This window comes from Polyodon spathula, chromosome 20 (genome assembly GCF_017654505.1).
Source record: "Polyodon spathula isolate WHYD16114869_AA chromosome 20, ASM1765450v1, whole genome shotgun sequence".
Lineage (NCBI taxonomy): Eukaryota > Metazoa > Chordata > Actinopteri > Acipenseriformes > Polyodontidae > Polyodon > Polyodon spathula.
The window spans coordinates 6,946,721-6,960,881 of NC_054553.1; positions in this window are offsets into that span (position 1 = coordinate 6,946,721).

The window sequence follows — 14,161 nt, forward strand, 5'->3', positions numbered from 1 at the left end:
AACACATTTTCAGTTGCATTTGAAGGCTTTTGTTAGAATGTTTTTTGCTGCTTTGTTTTGAACAATATTGTTCTCAATGCATCAGCAAGCGATTATTTAAGATTATTACCTGTCCAATATTCAATTAAAAAATGAGGTGCTTGCTTGTGCCCTCACAGTTAGAGGGGACAATAAGAATATTAAATAAAAAAAAAAAACAATACTGCAGACCATTTGAAATGTGTACAGAGTTTACATCCTCAGTGGTGGATCCCCTTCAAACTAATTATGTTCTCCATTGTCTGAGGGCATTGTTACCACAGCAGAAAGCGTGTGGCAATTTAAGACTGTGCTAATTTAAGATGTTCTTATGCAGACAGTTAGCCATTGAAAGGTATTAATCGGCTATACACAGGCATATAATCTTGACAGACACATTGTATACACATTTCAACACATACACATTTCAACAGCTTTCCCTCCATGTAAATAAAAACCCCAAGGATTCATAGATATGATTCACCCCTTTTAGTGAACTGGACAGACATGATAACTAACATGAAACCATGAAACAGCAAACAACTATCAAAGGAGAATAGCACTAAAAAAATCTAATTGTTTAGCTTCCATTTCTGGAAGAACATATTGGTACAAAATGAAAACAATGTTGTAATTGATGTTCGAAGGACATGTGCAAAATAGTTAAATACATTGTGGTTACTCTGAGTCATAAGCAGTTCCAAAAAAAGTAATTAACCCTCTAAAATGACCTGATAGTTTGGATAAAGTATTCGTAGATGTTGTCACTACAGTTTTCTGATTACCTGCTACGTATCATTTTTTCATGAATATGTATTGCAGGTCCTGTACAATTACAATGAGGCTCACAGCCAACTAAATAATGCAGTTAAATGCATTTTATAGTCATAAAATGCACCGTTTTCTTACAACGACAAAGCTCAGCCAATTTTTGGTTGTTTGAAAAGGTGCTTGCCTTGTTGCTTGCCTGTTAATTCCCTACTGACATCCCCAGGGTGTTGTATACAGAGAAAGATAATTTTTTGGTATGATGTCTTTGAAATTCATAAAGAACATTGAAACTACTGCCATTCTTTTCAGTCCCTGTTACATTTTCATTTAAAATACACCAAATAAAAATTCAGGCATGCAGGGCCAATTCAGACTAGCTGTTTTCATGTTTAAACCCAAATATCCCCTGCCAGAAACATATAACAGATAAATGTCAGTATCATCAAAAAGCAGGGCACTGTGGCTTACATTCACAGTATCTTAAATAGCCATGACTAAATCAAAACCAGATAAGAGTTTGTGAGATACAGATTTGTAAAGGTCAGCCACTCATAGTAGCATCAGAGGAAGACAGTTAGAGGTGTCTTTATTCTTCACTGTATGTATACTTGTGTTTTATCATCCATAACTAGAAATCACTCAGCAGTAGCCTCTATAGTAATACTAAAATAAGCTTTTATAAAATGAATTCACAAACAATTTGACAGGGCTTTCTCAACCAAGATCAGACAAGGGCCTATAAAATTAGAAAAGTGGTGGCCAAAGATGAAACCATGGAAGCTGTTTCTCCTTTAATTACAATTGGGTATATTTGCAGAAATGAACTTGTCTATTGCCGTATTCCTACATCCACTTGTGCAATTTTGTTAATTTTAAAGTTCTTTCTCCTACTTTTGTAAAATGTGAGCTGTATATTTAAATAAAATCATTACTGAAGGTGCTACCAACATACTATGAGTCATAACTCCAAGGGTTACAAAATGAGAACTAACAATTATAATAAACACAATGTAAAAAGCTTCTGTCAAGTTGTCTGTTTTTCATTTCAAACGCTTTGAAAATACAAACACCAATTAGGTGCACTTCTTTGCTTTTGTAAGACACAAAAACAGAGACTCCACTAAAATATTCCAAACGAGAAACTAATCAGTAATTGTTGAGAAGTTGGGGGTGCTAGTGCCAGGGCTAATTCGACACATGCTATTGTCAATGACGCACTCCATTTCAGTTTTTTTATGGCCTGTTAATTCCTTGATAGAAAAGAGTTTTCCTGAACATTTTCAATGGTTATCCAGTGGCACCACAATGGCAATTGCTCTGTATTCAAGGTAGCAGAAGGAAGCTGCAATAGATTCACATATTTTATGCATGTTTCTGTAAGGGATGGTATATTATTTCTAGTGGAACATTATAAATTAAGCTCTGCACTAGCTACCACAGTTTAGAAATGGTTAGCCCCATAGAATAACAATATAACAGTTTCTGACTTTAGGTTTTGACTGATAAACACCCCTGAAACAATATCAAGTAAAAAAAAAACAGACCACTGCTGAAGTTATTACAATATGATGGATATATTACATGAAGGTGCATGAACCTCTGTTCATAGATATTTTGTTGCACTGAAGGTATAATACACATTGGGATTCCTATCTGTACAGTGATTTGTTTTGAGCGGTTATCAGGATTCCACAATACATCAAAACTCCAGAAGTTTCTTTTAGCCAATACAAGAAAGAACCAATCAATTAACTTTTTAACAGTACAAAAAAGTCTGAAAATATAAAAATCAATGCAGAAAAATGGAAGCCTTTGAAATGTTCACTTCTAGCACAGTTTAGTTACTGAGTTTGAGGCATTGAAAGCCACTCAATGGATTATAAGGACAGGAAGGTACCAACTCTTACTCCTGTACAGTAATGAATGCACGTACTGTATTTGTGTTGGTTAGCAAGAAGCAAAGCTAATGCCTTCTTTTGGCTCGACTTCAGTTCTCATTTGTTTCATTTTCAGCTGTTGAGGTGAAAGACTGAATTTAAAGCTAAGCTTTGAAAAACCTTATTCTGGTGTTTCTGCTTAATGCAAAATCTTTTGTAGTGAGACTGGAGAGAATTAGAATGTAATCACGTTGTTTAATGGGAGATCAGCTGGAAAGACATACATATTGTACAAAATATACATATAGATATATAAGATAAATATATCTATATATATATCCCCCCCAGGCATGCCCAGCGACCCACCCCCCCCCCACACCAAGTTATATATAAACGCCGTATTATATATCTATATTTATATAATATATATATATATATATTGGAGCAAAGAAAGCTGCACTGTTTCACTATTCTATTCACTAGCCAGTGATCTGCAATGCAGCAGTGACACAGCCCTCCAGAGGTTCTACAATGCTATAAACAAAAATGCACTGGTGAGCCATTGTAGTAACATAGTACTTTATCAGCTGTGCTGTGGGCTTCTACATAGGAATATAAATGATTCTGACATAATCTTTTTTCCAGGAAATAATCAAACACAACAAGAGACGTTCCATGTTGTTGAATCTGGCAATGAAGTGAACCATGTTACTGCTTCAATAGCAGACCCTTACAAATACTTTTTGTTAATTATTGGTTTGATTGGTTTGGTTTAGTTCTCATAGATAGAAAAGATGTTTGTAATCTATAGCTTTGGTTTTATATATATATATACTGGGCATCAAAAGAAACTTACCACTATTATGACACATTTATTTTTGAAAAAAATAAGGTATATAAATGATGGACATTGAAGAAATGTTTTTGGTTTCTATTTAATCACTCTATCACTCATCCTTGACCATGACATGCTGGAGTGACTATGAGTGAAGCATATGCACTTAATCACCTAATTAGTGAGACAGTTGATTGGACACTGAATATGGAGTGATTTCAGCTGTTGAATTGCAAGCTTGAATGAAAGCAATAAAGAAAATCAAGAAAAATGCCACGTCTGTCAAGAGAGCAGCGCGTTCGTGCAGTCGGCATGTTGGAGTCTGGACTAGGGCAGCATACTGTGGTTCACCATCTTGGGTGCTTACAGCCAGCAATTTCAAACCTGATGAGAAAGTATAACCAGAAACACTCTGTCAATGACAGGCCACCATCTGGGAGACCAAGAGTCACAACACCTGCTCAAGATCGACAGATCATTTTGCAGGATCTTCATGATGTCAATTGCTATTCAGCACAATATAAAGTCACTGCACCTGCTGTAAAACAGAGTTTTTATCACATCTAGTGAATTTTATCCAAATGTAAGTTCTACGTTTCTTTTGATGCTCTGTGTATATGTGTGTGTGTGTGTGTGTGTGTGTGTGTGTGTGTATATATAATATATAAATATATAAATTACACACAGACACTTTTAAGAATACAACTCATTTTAAAATATTGGGAGAATTCCTTCATGTTATATATGGGTATGAAGCATACTCTGGTAATAGCATTCTATTCTGTATAATATGGTATAGTATACAAGAGGTGCACATTATACAAGGTATGTAACCTGCGGTTGCTCTGCCATGTGCATTACACACAGTATGCATGTTTATAAACACAGTGAGCGGAGAGAGTTCAGTTGCTCATTAAAGGCAAACTGCATTGCTGAATGATACGTATGCAGTAAGAGTTAGTCATGGAATGCTCTATTGCTGACCTTATCATGCAGGATGTGTATACCCAACTGCTTAAAATGAAGTGCTAGTAACACATGTAAACAATACCAGTATTTGTTGGTACTAGTACTGACAAATTCTGACCTGGTCTTGGCCTACCTCCTTAATGTGTTAGATTTTTCTACCTCTTTCACATTTCTGAAATTACAAAATGAGATACTGCTTTATTGTTATCAATAGTATTAGTACTATGCATCTTGACCCCTTTCCCAATTTCCTTTTAATGTTGATGTTAAATTTATAATTTTAAACCGGTAACATTTGTTTTTACTTTAAAGGAGGCTGCACTCATTACGCAGTACACAACAGGAACCCCCACAAGGGGTTGGTGTTGAGTAAATAATATTGACGGCTGAGGTTCAGACTGTAGTAGACACATTAACTAAACACTACTCACAAACATGTTGTTTCTTTTCAAATTGAGAGGTGTGTTTCTGATTTGTTTTTTTTTTACCCTGACTTTTTTCTACTCTCCTTTTTAAAAATTCAGTTGATACCTGTTAAGCCTTTCGTGTATCTCGAGCAGAACTGAGAAAAGCGTTAATAGTAAAATTGACTTCATTTGGGTATTTTTTTTTTTCTGTGAAACAACTAAATGGATTTTTAAATCATAAGGCTTTTTCACTTAAAAGCAGAAGAGACTCATCTTTATTAATGTGAATACAGTTACATATAACAATTGTAATAGTGTGTCCAGCATAAAATACTTTATTTTCCATTATCGCTTTACTAAAGATTAGTCACTTATTAACATGTTGATCTCATTTGTATGTTTTGCTTGTAAATAACAAATTAAGGCTTGGACAATTTTAAAAGCCTGTCTAGTTTTATTAAAAAAAAAAAGTAAATTAAATCCATTTTGTTATTAACACCTTCCTCAGTTGTGATTGAGATACACAAATGGTCTAACAGGTATCAATTAAATTCTTAAAGGAGATTAGAAAAGTCAGAGTAAAACACCAGCCCTAGGTATATTTTATGAAAAGCTTGGTGCTTCAGACTATTATCAAAAACCAGAATTTTTGGTCTTGCTGTTTTGAAACCCACCATGTTGTAAAATTCTCTTATAACAGATGCCCATTTTAATATTAGATTTAATTTTATTATTATACCAGTGTTGTGATTTCTGGTAATTCAATATAAAAAAACAACACATGGGCTTGCCTGACACAGTCTATATATACACTGTATGTATGTATGAGTCTATCTATCTATCTATCTATCTATCTATCTATCTATCTATCTATCTATCTGTCTGTCTGTCTATCTATCTCAATATAAGCAATAAATTATATGAATGCGCTTGGAAACAGGAATAGTATTGTGCTTGGAAGCAATGGTGACTGTGTTAGCCTTGATCTTGGGGCTTGACCTTTTGGCTGGACTGCTGTGAAATCACTGTTAACAGTAACAGTTTCCACCTGGAGAAGGGCTGGGGGTGGTATTTATTATAATATTTCACTGATATTTCACTGGGGCGATTAGCTGCCAAGAATAAGGACCCACAAAAACTATCTGAAAATAGCATCCATCCCCATGGAAGAAATTTGCAATTTTCTACTGTGCTGCTCTAGCGTATCTGGCTAGCATGCTTAAATGTATTCCAGCCATCTTAATCAGTGACATTTTTGCTTGAAATGTATACTTCTGGTGATCAGACAGACATGTGGGTCATGATGGGTTGGTTTCCTGTTATTTACAGAGAGCATGTGAGCTATGTACAGTGGAGCAGGGAGAATTTGTAAGGGTCTTGGTTTTGGATTTGAGGTGCACTGGTATGTCTCACACAACTAGAAGGTTTAGGTTGGTTTGTTATGTGGTAATTGTGGAATTTCCTTACAAATCTACTCTCCCTCCCCCACCAAAGAAGACAGCATTTCAAAAACTGTGTCATCTCTAGGGTTGTGAGTTTGAATGGGCTGAAACTCATGGTTTTACCCATGGTCCATGTGTAAACTCAAGGAAATGAGTTGGCAGAAAATGTTTCTTGAATGCTGCCTTGTTTTTCAGTGCTTCTCAATCTAAGGTTGTCATTGTTAAAGAGAAATTTCAGAGTCTGTTTCTTTATTTTAAAAAAGGCATGTTCTTCACTCCTCACTTCTCCTAGCTAGACTAGAAAGATTTCAAACCTTTCAGCAGCAGGTCATAGTATACCTAACCTTTGCTTCCACAAAGTGGTGTACAGTATTTTCACCATCTCCTGTCCATATCTATTTGTCCAGTATGCATGACTTATAAAGACATTTCCTTTAAAGAAACACTGCAGAGAATATGGGACGGGCCTACACAGCATGCACCTAAATACTCTTATGAAGTTGACAAACTGACAATTGTCTTAACACAGAAATTCCAACCGTTGATATTCCTTTGGGTGGAAGGGGTGAAGAAGGCGGCAAGGACAGTTTAAAATATCCTGTGGATGGTTCAATTTGCCACATGGTCATCCTGTTCCAGTGTGGTTCTTTTGGAAATGGTCAATCACATGACCAGCTTCCGCCCACAATGATCAGGGAACTCTGTGCTAAACTTCACAGTCTGCCAAACCATACAACCAGCGAAAGGCCCGATTGGATTGCATTTTATGTCACATGTCACATCGGCTTGGTGTGTGAAAGTACGAGCTGTGCATATTTTTCTCTCGCACAATCTTTATATTGCACATTAGTTTGCCTAATTGTGGTACTATTTGAACAGGAGTATGTAAGCTGAGGTATTTAAATATTTAAAAAAATACATACATTTAACAGTTTTTTTTCCAGTATATAGTATTTAAAGATAATTTCAAGAACATAGTGGCAATAGATGTTGAGGTATGCCATTGGTGTTTAATGCACTGCCTTTCGGAATTTTTTTTTGTTACTTTGAATCTCATAAATAAGGTTCTGTGACAGGGTACACCTGCCCCTGTGTATTTTTTGTATTATTATTGTTGTTATTTAAATGTATTGTAGTATTATTATTATTATTATTATTATATATTATTATTATTATTATTATTATTATTATTATTGGTGTGTGGCAGAGTGAAAGCCCTGCCAGGGCATTGCTGTGTGATGCAGGGGGAGTATTAGGTGGCAGGGAGGGAATGTGGCTGGAGGCAGTTGAATAAATGATTAAGGCTCCAGCCACAGGTATGTGTGGGGCTGAGTGTTGCAGAGGAACATGTTAATGGTTACACTCTGTTGTACCAACTGTACTCATATGTTTGGGAGGCCAGAGGTGTGCTTTTTTTAAAAAAGTTACCAGGATGTGAAGACTGAGAATCTCTCTCTCTCTCTCTCTCTCTCTCTCTCTCTCTCTCTCTCTCTCTCTCTCTCTCTCTCTCTCTCTCTCACACACACACACACACACACACCTATAATTAGCAGAGCCCCGCTGGTCTGGATTTTATGAAAAGGAAGCATCCACCTATCCTGAAAGTCTCCATTTTAGATTTATAGTCTTTTGACCCAGCACTATTTGTGTCTCCATTCACACACGCTGGAATAAATAAAGTAAGGGTACATTTCCAGTGGATGTCACCAGGAACCCAATATCCTGTTCCCAACGCCTTGCTGATCCTTCCAATGGTGTGATTTGGCAAACATTTAGCTTCCGAGGGAGCTATTACTGACGTACAGCTTTTGAACTGTTCACTGTCTTCTTCCAAGTGTATACTTCCAGGTGGATTAGCTCATTGGCAATGCCAAATTATATCCTGCTGGTCACTGATTGCATTCTAATACGATCAGCATTCTTTTGGATCGAGGCACAAACACAAACATACCTTTACACCCTGTTTTCCTGAAGAAACCCTAAGAAATCCACCGGCAGCTCACAGAATTAGAGCAAATCCGTAATATTATACAGTGGTCCTGCTAGCACACTTGGAACAGCAAAGGATAACCAGTGTGTATTGATGTATGCCATTAAAATATGAATATCCAGGTATTACTTTGGTTGGTGGATTCTAAGTAGATTTATCCACTTCTGTTGCATTCCAGCACTACAGTTCTGCATGGCTTTTGTTGATAAGCTGAGTGTTCTATTGGCTTTTCCTTTTTAGATCAGAGCAGTTATGCAAAAAACTAGCTTTATTACTGTAGATGTATTGAACATACAGTTACAGCCATGGTCTGCCCTCTTCCGGATTACTGGCATACAATAGTTTTAATTGTTTATATGTAAGTTGCTATTGTACCTAAATGCAAGTGCGACCTTGCATTGGTACATAGATGGAGCCCTATATAATGCAACATTCTTTAGAATGGCATCCTCACACAATGCTGCACATCTCTGGTAGTCCTGGTGTCACATGATACATATTTCTCCACCTATTGGCTACTCCTGCATCACGCAACAGGAATCTCTGTGCAGGAGCAACATATAGCAGAAGTATATTTCAGCAATAAACATGCTTTAAACCAATAGTTGCTAAACATGAAATACATTTGTTTCTGTAATAAATGTTTGACAGTCCAATCTTCATTCAAGTTCTCCTCATTCTTGGTAACTAAAAGCAGGTTTGTTTTTGAAGTCTGGTTCCCCTTGGAATTGGTCAGGTTTACATTGCAAGACATGGGGTGGTAATAAAAATGTGTTAGTTTTGTCTCAAACCACAGTAGGTCTCCCACTTAATGAGTTTGATTTGGCAGATTACAACAGTTGTAACAGCAGATCCACATAGAGGCAAGCCAACAGTGGCACTAAAAAATATTAATGTTGTTTATATTCTCCAACATGGAGCTGGTATTTCCCAAGGCAGCATGGAGCACAAGTGCTGCTCAAAAAAAAAAACAATAGCCAACTGGAATCTAGGAATAAAATCCTTGTCAACATGTTTTTTATACCAAAGATTTTGAACCTTTAGTTTTATATGAAAGGATATCATATATTCGCTGAAAAATAAGAAGATATAGAAATAAATACTACTAATAAAATAGTCCAGCATCCATATGTAAGCTGAGGATGACCTTTTTAAACACAACTTTTATGTGGTGTGACATTGTTACAATGCTGTCATAATTTGCATTTATTTTGAGATTTTCAGTATGTTCTATATGGTTTGTGTGTACATAAAAGGTGTGCAGTACAGTTTGAGTTTCCTTATAAAATAGTATACAGATATGTGCTATTTAAGAATAGGAACCCTGGGCTACTTAACCACATACATGGGATAAATTTGTGTGATTTTCTATTTGTAGAATTACAGTAATATGTCTCTTGAATTTTTATAATGTATTTATTTTTATTTTTTAATTCTCAATTCTAAAATTGTAGGTGATGCAAAACTTTTGGTCATAGCTGTAAATTGCAGAATATGCCAATGTAAGCATGCCTTTTATGTTTCAGAGATAAAAGTTGTGGAAGATGTATTTTCACATTAAGAAGTATTATATTTTGGAAAACTGGTCTGCAGACCCACCTGTTCCAAACATTTCCACCCAGTAGGACGGATGGAGCTTTTTGCTCTGTAAACAGTGGTGATCCTCTCCGTCAAGCCCCTTTCCTACGTCCAGCCACAGAACAGATTTCCTGGCTCTCTCCATTGATTAGTTATAAACATGCTAAACATTTCCCAGAAACATAGCAGGTAAAAAAAAGAAATGTGCAAACTTGAGTTTGTTTTTCATATTTTGATAGGCACTAGGAATCTGCTGCACTTGATTTTATTTATATTACTGATATACTGGTTAGATTTGGTCCCATATACTGAACAAATATATATTCTAGTAAGTTATTTGAAATATAAAAAAAAGATATACCAGTTCTCTGTTTTTGAGATGTCCACGTTTGTCTAGATCTGTACCGAAACTACATACTGTAAGTAGACTGGCATTGAAACAATTGGAATAGTGTGGCAATATTCTAGCACAGAGTGACTGCAGTTTTATTTATTTTAGCTTGGCAGGAGTAACTACGGTGACTCTCAATATCCAAGATATATGTGTTGTAATGTTAATTACGCTTGAATCTACACACTGGCACTATGCTGTTGTTGTTGCTATTATTATTATTATTATTATTATTATTATTATTATTATTATTATTATTATTATTATTATTACCGCTACTAATATTATGGCACAATAGCCCTGCTTGCCTTTGTTATTTTTCTTCCATAGTGTCACAGCTTGTTTTGTATTTTCAGTTATTGTAATTGGCAAAGATCCTCAGAACTGTGGAGAATAGCGTTTTAAAAACAGTGTTATGAAATATGAGGCAATGAAACTTTATACATTATCATCAACAACAAAATAAACCTACAGGGTGTGCCCAGGTTCTTCGCATGGCCACTGCCTCTTGATTTGGTAAAATCCCATCTTGTCTTAATCGTTTTCTGTATTCATTGTTTTAGGTTACTGTGTACATTGCGTTTCAGAGGTCAGATTCCTCTGGGGGCCATTATTGTTGCCACCTGTCACTTCCAATCACACTGCGACCCATTAGCAGTTGTCTTCTGGGACGTTTGACTTGGATACAAGCAGTTAACCTACAGCAAAACTAAAAGCAACTTAGCAACACTTTTTGACAAGTGACAAGAAGTCTTTCTGTCTTCAATGGTGAACTTGGTTTTAGATTGCATTTTTAAGGTATAAAACTCTTTAAGCAAGCCCATCTAGAGAGGTAGAATTCAGTAAAGTATGGAAAAGAAGATCTTGGGAATCATTTAGTGGCCACTTATTTGCTAGTTTTACCCCTATAGTAGTTAAGATAGAAGCAAAGTTTCCCCCCTAACTATCTATGCTGTTGAGCCGCTACAATTTTCTGAATAGTCCATAGCTATTTTTAATATTTGGATCCATTCTTTTTATGGCTTTTAAAAGCTAACTGCCTGATTGCAAAATATTGGACCATTGGACTACCAGAGCTTTGGATAGCTCTACATAGTGTACATTTTTCCTCAGTAATGTATAAAACGTTAGACTAAGAAACAAATTCATAATCCTGGTATAAATAAATAGAAGAAAAATCACAAGTTATAGTTATCTGATTTGCTTGAGGCAAAAAGGCATAATGTATTCTGAATGTTTTGCTTAAACTGTCTTTGTGAGGTCCTCATTGTCTCACAGTCTGTTGTGAATACCTTTGTGTTCATTGCAGAAAGCTCACACAACACTTTCTCTTCTATTGGAGATATCTGTTGTGATACCGTAGATATTCCATCCATAACTGTAAAACACTCTATAGTGCTGCATAAGAAACTAATGAATTCAATTACCTATTTAGACTTTTTCAGTGTCTTCAATCCAAGACTTCTAGTCATTTGTCTATTCATTTATTTTGTTTCTTTTTTTTTATTTCTATAAGGTTGGACAAACCTACAGTAACTATGTGGATTTTTCAACACTACTGGAAGGTTTTAAAGTGGTTCTACACAACCATTTCCATGCATGATGTTACAAGTTCTCAAAAATGACCTTGATGTTAATTTTGTTTTCACAATCACTGGCTGTTTTCCTGTGTTTAAGGGCCTGATAAGGATGTTTGAAGTTGGCTGCATGCGCATCTGTGAAATGCTTCCTCGAGTGGCAGTGGCGTCAGGAATGGCTCCACTGGGAAGACTTTTGTTAAACAGACTGCCTCAGTAAACTTCAGCTTGAACCGTGTTTGTGTTTGCTCGTTTTAACAACCCCGCTGCTTACTGCGTGCCAGGTTATAAGGGTGAATGGACTTGAAAACCTCTAAAGACTTGAAGTTCAGACTCATTTAGTGCTGGCAAATGGATATAGTGCTACATTACATACAAGATCACTGACTGTATAAGTGTTTTAACCACTTCTGGAATTAAATCTAAATCCAATTCTGGTGAAAATCCAAGAATTCTCAGTACAATAAGTAATGATTTAAAAAAAAAAAAAAAAAAAAAAAAAAAAAAAAAGCTGTAAACTCAATGTGCTTTTGTCCTGCACTGATCACTGTGTTTTAATGTGCCTGGGTAGACTGCTCTGAAGGCATATGAATCAACCTACAACCTCTGGAGCCAGCCCAGTGATGCAACTGCAAAATGCAAGCAGCTACTACACTATCTCCGCAGAAGGGGTTGATGCAAAACTCTGATGGGGGGGGGGGGGGGGGGGGGGTGGTGAATATTGTCAGTTCTGCATCTGTCTATCTGTCTCTCTCAAGCCCTTATCTTGGCTGCCTTCAAAAACCGAAAAAACAGATCTGGAACCTGTGCATGATTTAGAGAAGGAAGATATTTATATCCAAAATGCTTTTAGCCACACTTGAGGTCTGAGCAGCTCGTCTGTTCTGGAAAATGGAGCTCTCCTGCTTCATGAGCTATTATGTGCCTTGCTTGTGACTGCAAACTTTGTGTATTCTCTGTGTCTTCTGCTGTGATCAGATAAAACTAAAGCATGTCGCCTGGCCGGTTACCTGTTATTTTGAAAGGAGAACAGTTTCACTTTAAAGAATGTCACTAAAGCTATCAAAACTCATATTTAATCAAATAATTGATTGTTGATCGCCATGGCTTATGTTGCAAGTTTCAAATATTTATTGATCGATTAATCACCCTGGTGCCCTATGCTGAGCCACACGTCTCATGTATTATATTAATGGTACATGTAGGCTTTCTTTTCTCAAATCATAATGCTATATATAATAACATGCATATGCATGTTTTCAGTTGTAATTTAAGGCTTTTTAAAATTTTTTGTTGATTTATTACCTGTATAATATTAGATCAGGAAAGTGCCTAAGTATCTCTTTCTAATTCATTAGATTACCTCACCGTCTGTAAATGACTGTAGAGAAGAGTGCATGATCTTAACACTTAAAAGGAACATGGTTCCCATAAATATTTGCCCACTCTCTGTATAAACTGCTGATGAACTCATATGATGCCTACAGCGTCACAAAACAACTTCAGATACCACATCGGAGCTCTGACCAAGGATCAAAACATATAACCCTTAAGCCCAAGGGTGCCCCAGGTGTCCAGTAATACATCTGAAGAGCTGCTTTGCGGCACTATAGCAGCATGTTATGGAGCACGTGTTTTTTTTTTAATTGTTACTATCTGGTGGTTCACCCATGTCACTCCGAATGACTCAATGAGAGTGTATTCTGTGCCCATGGACCTGTCATATCCTTGGTGGTCTGTTGTTGGTCAGTCGTTTCACTTTAGGAGTTTTATGACAATAAGCTCTTTAAACAAAGCTTGGTTCTTCCAGTAACTTAACTGCTGCTAATCAATTTGTATGGTTGTCAAAACTCTTCAATTGTATTAGTTGTACCTTCTGAATTTATGATCAGGCCTTAGTTTTGAAAGTATTACATACAAATGGTTATATATTTATTTTGCTGTAACCCATTAAACCACTGTGGGTTACATAATTTAAAAGTATGTCTTCAAAGTTCTTCTGTACAAATGTGAATTGATATTGTATTCTAAAACAAATAATTGGTAGAAAAATATATTTAATACATACAATAGACTCCATCTATTACCCTCTATATTATTATTTTGACCAACATTTTGTAAAAAGACTAGGTCAGTCATGCCATGTCCTATTTTTTAAGCAAAACTGAAAGGGAAGAATGTTGAGGGGTGGGGCAGGGCGGGACGGGACGTGCTAAGCTGTACTTGCTGGGTACAGTTTAAAATGTGGTTATTAACCGCTCTGACCTCAATTTGAAACATAGACCCTAAATGCTCATTTTGGAAAC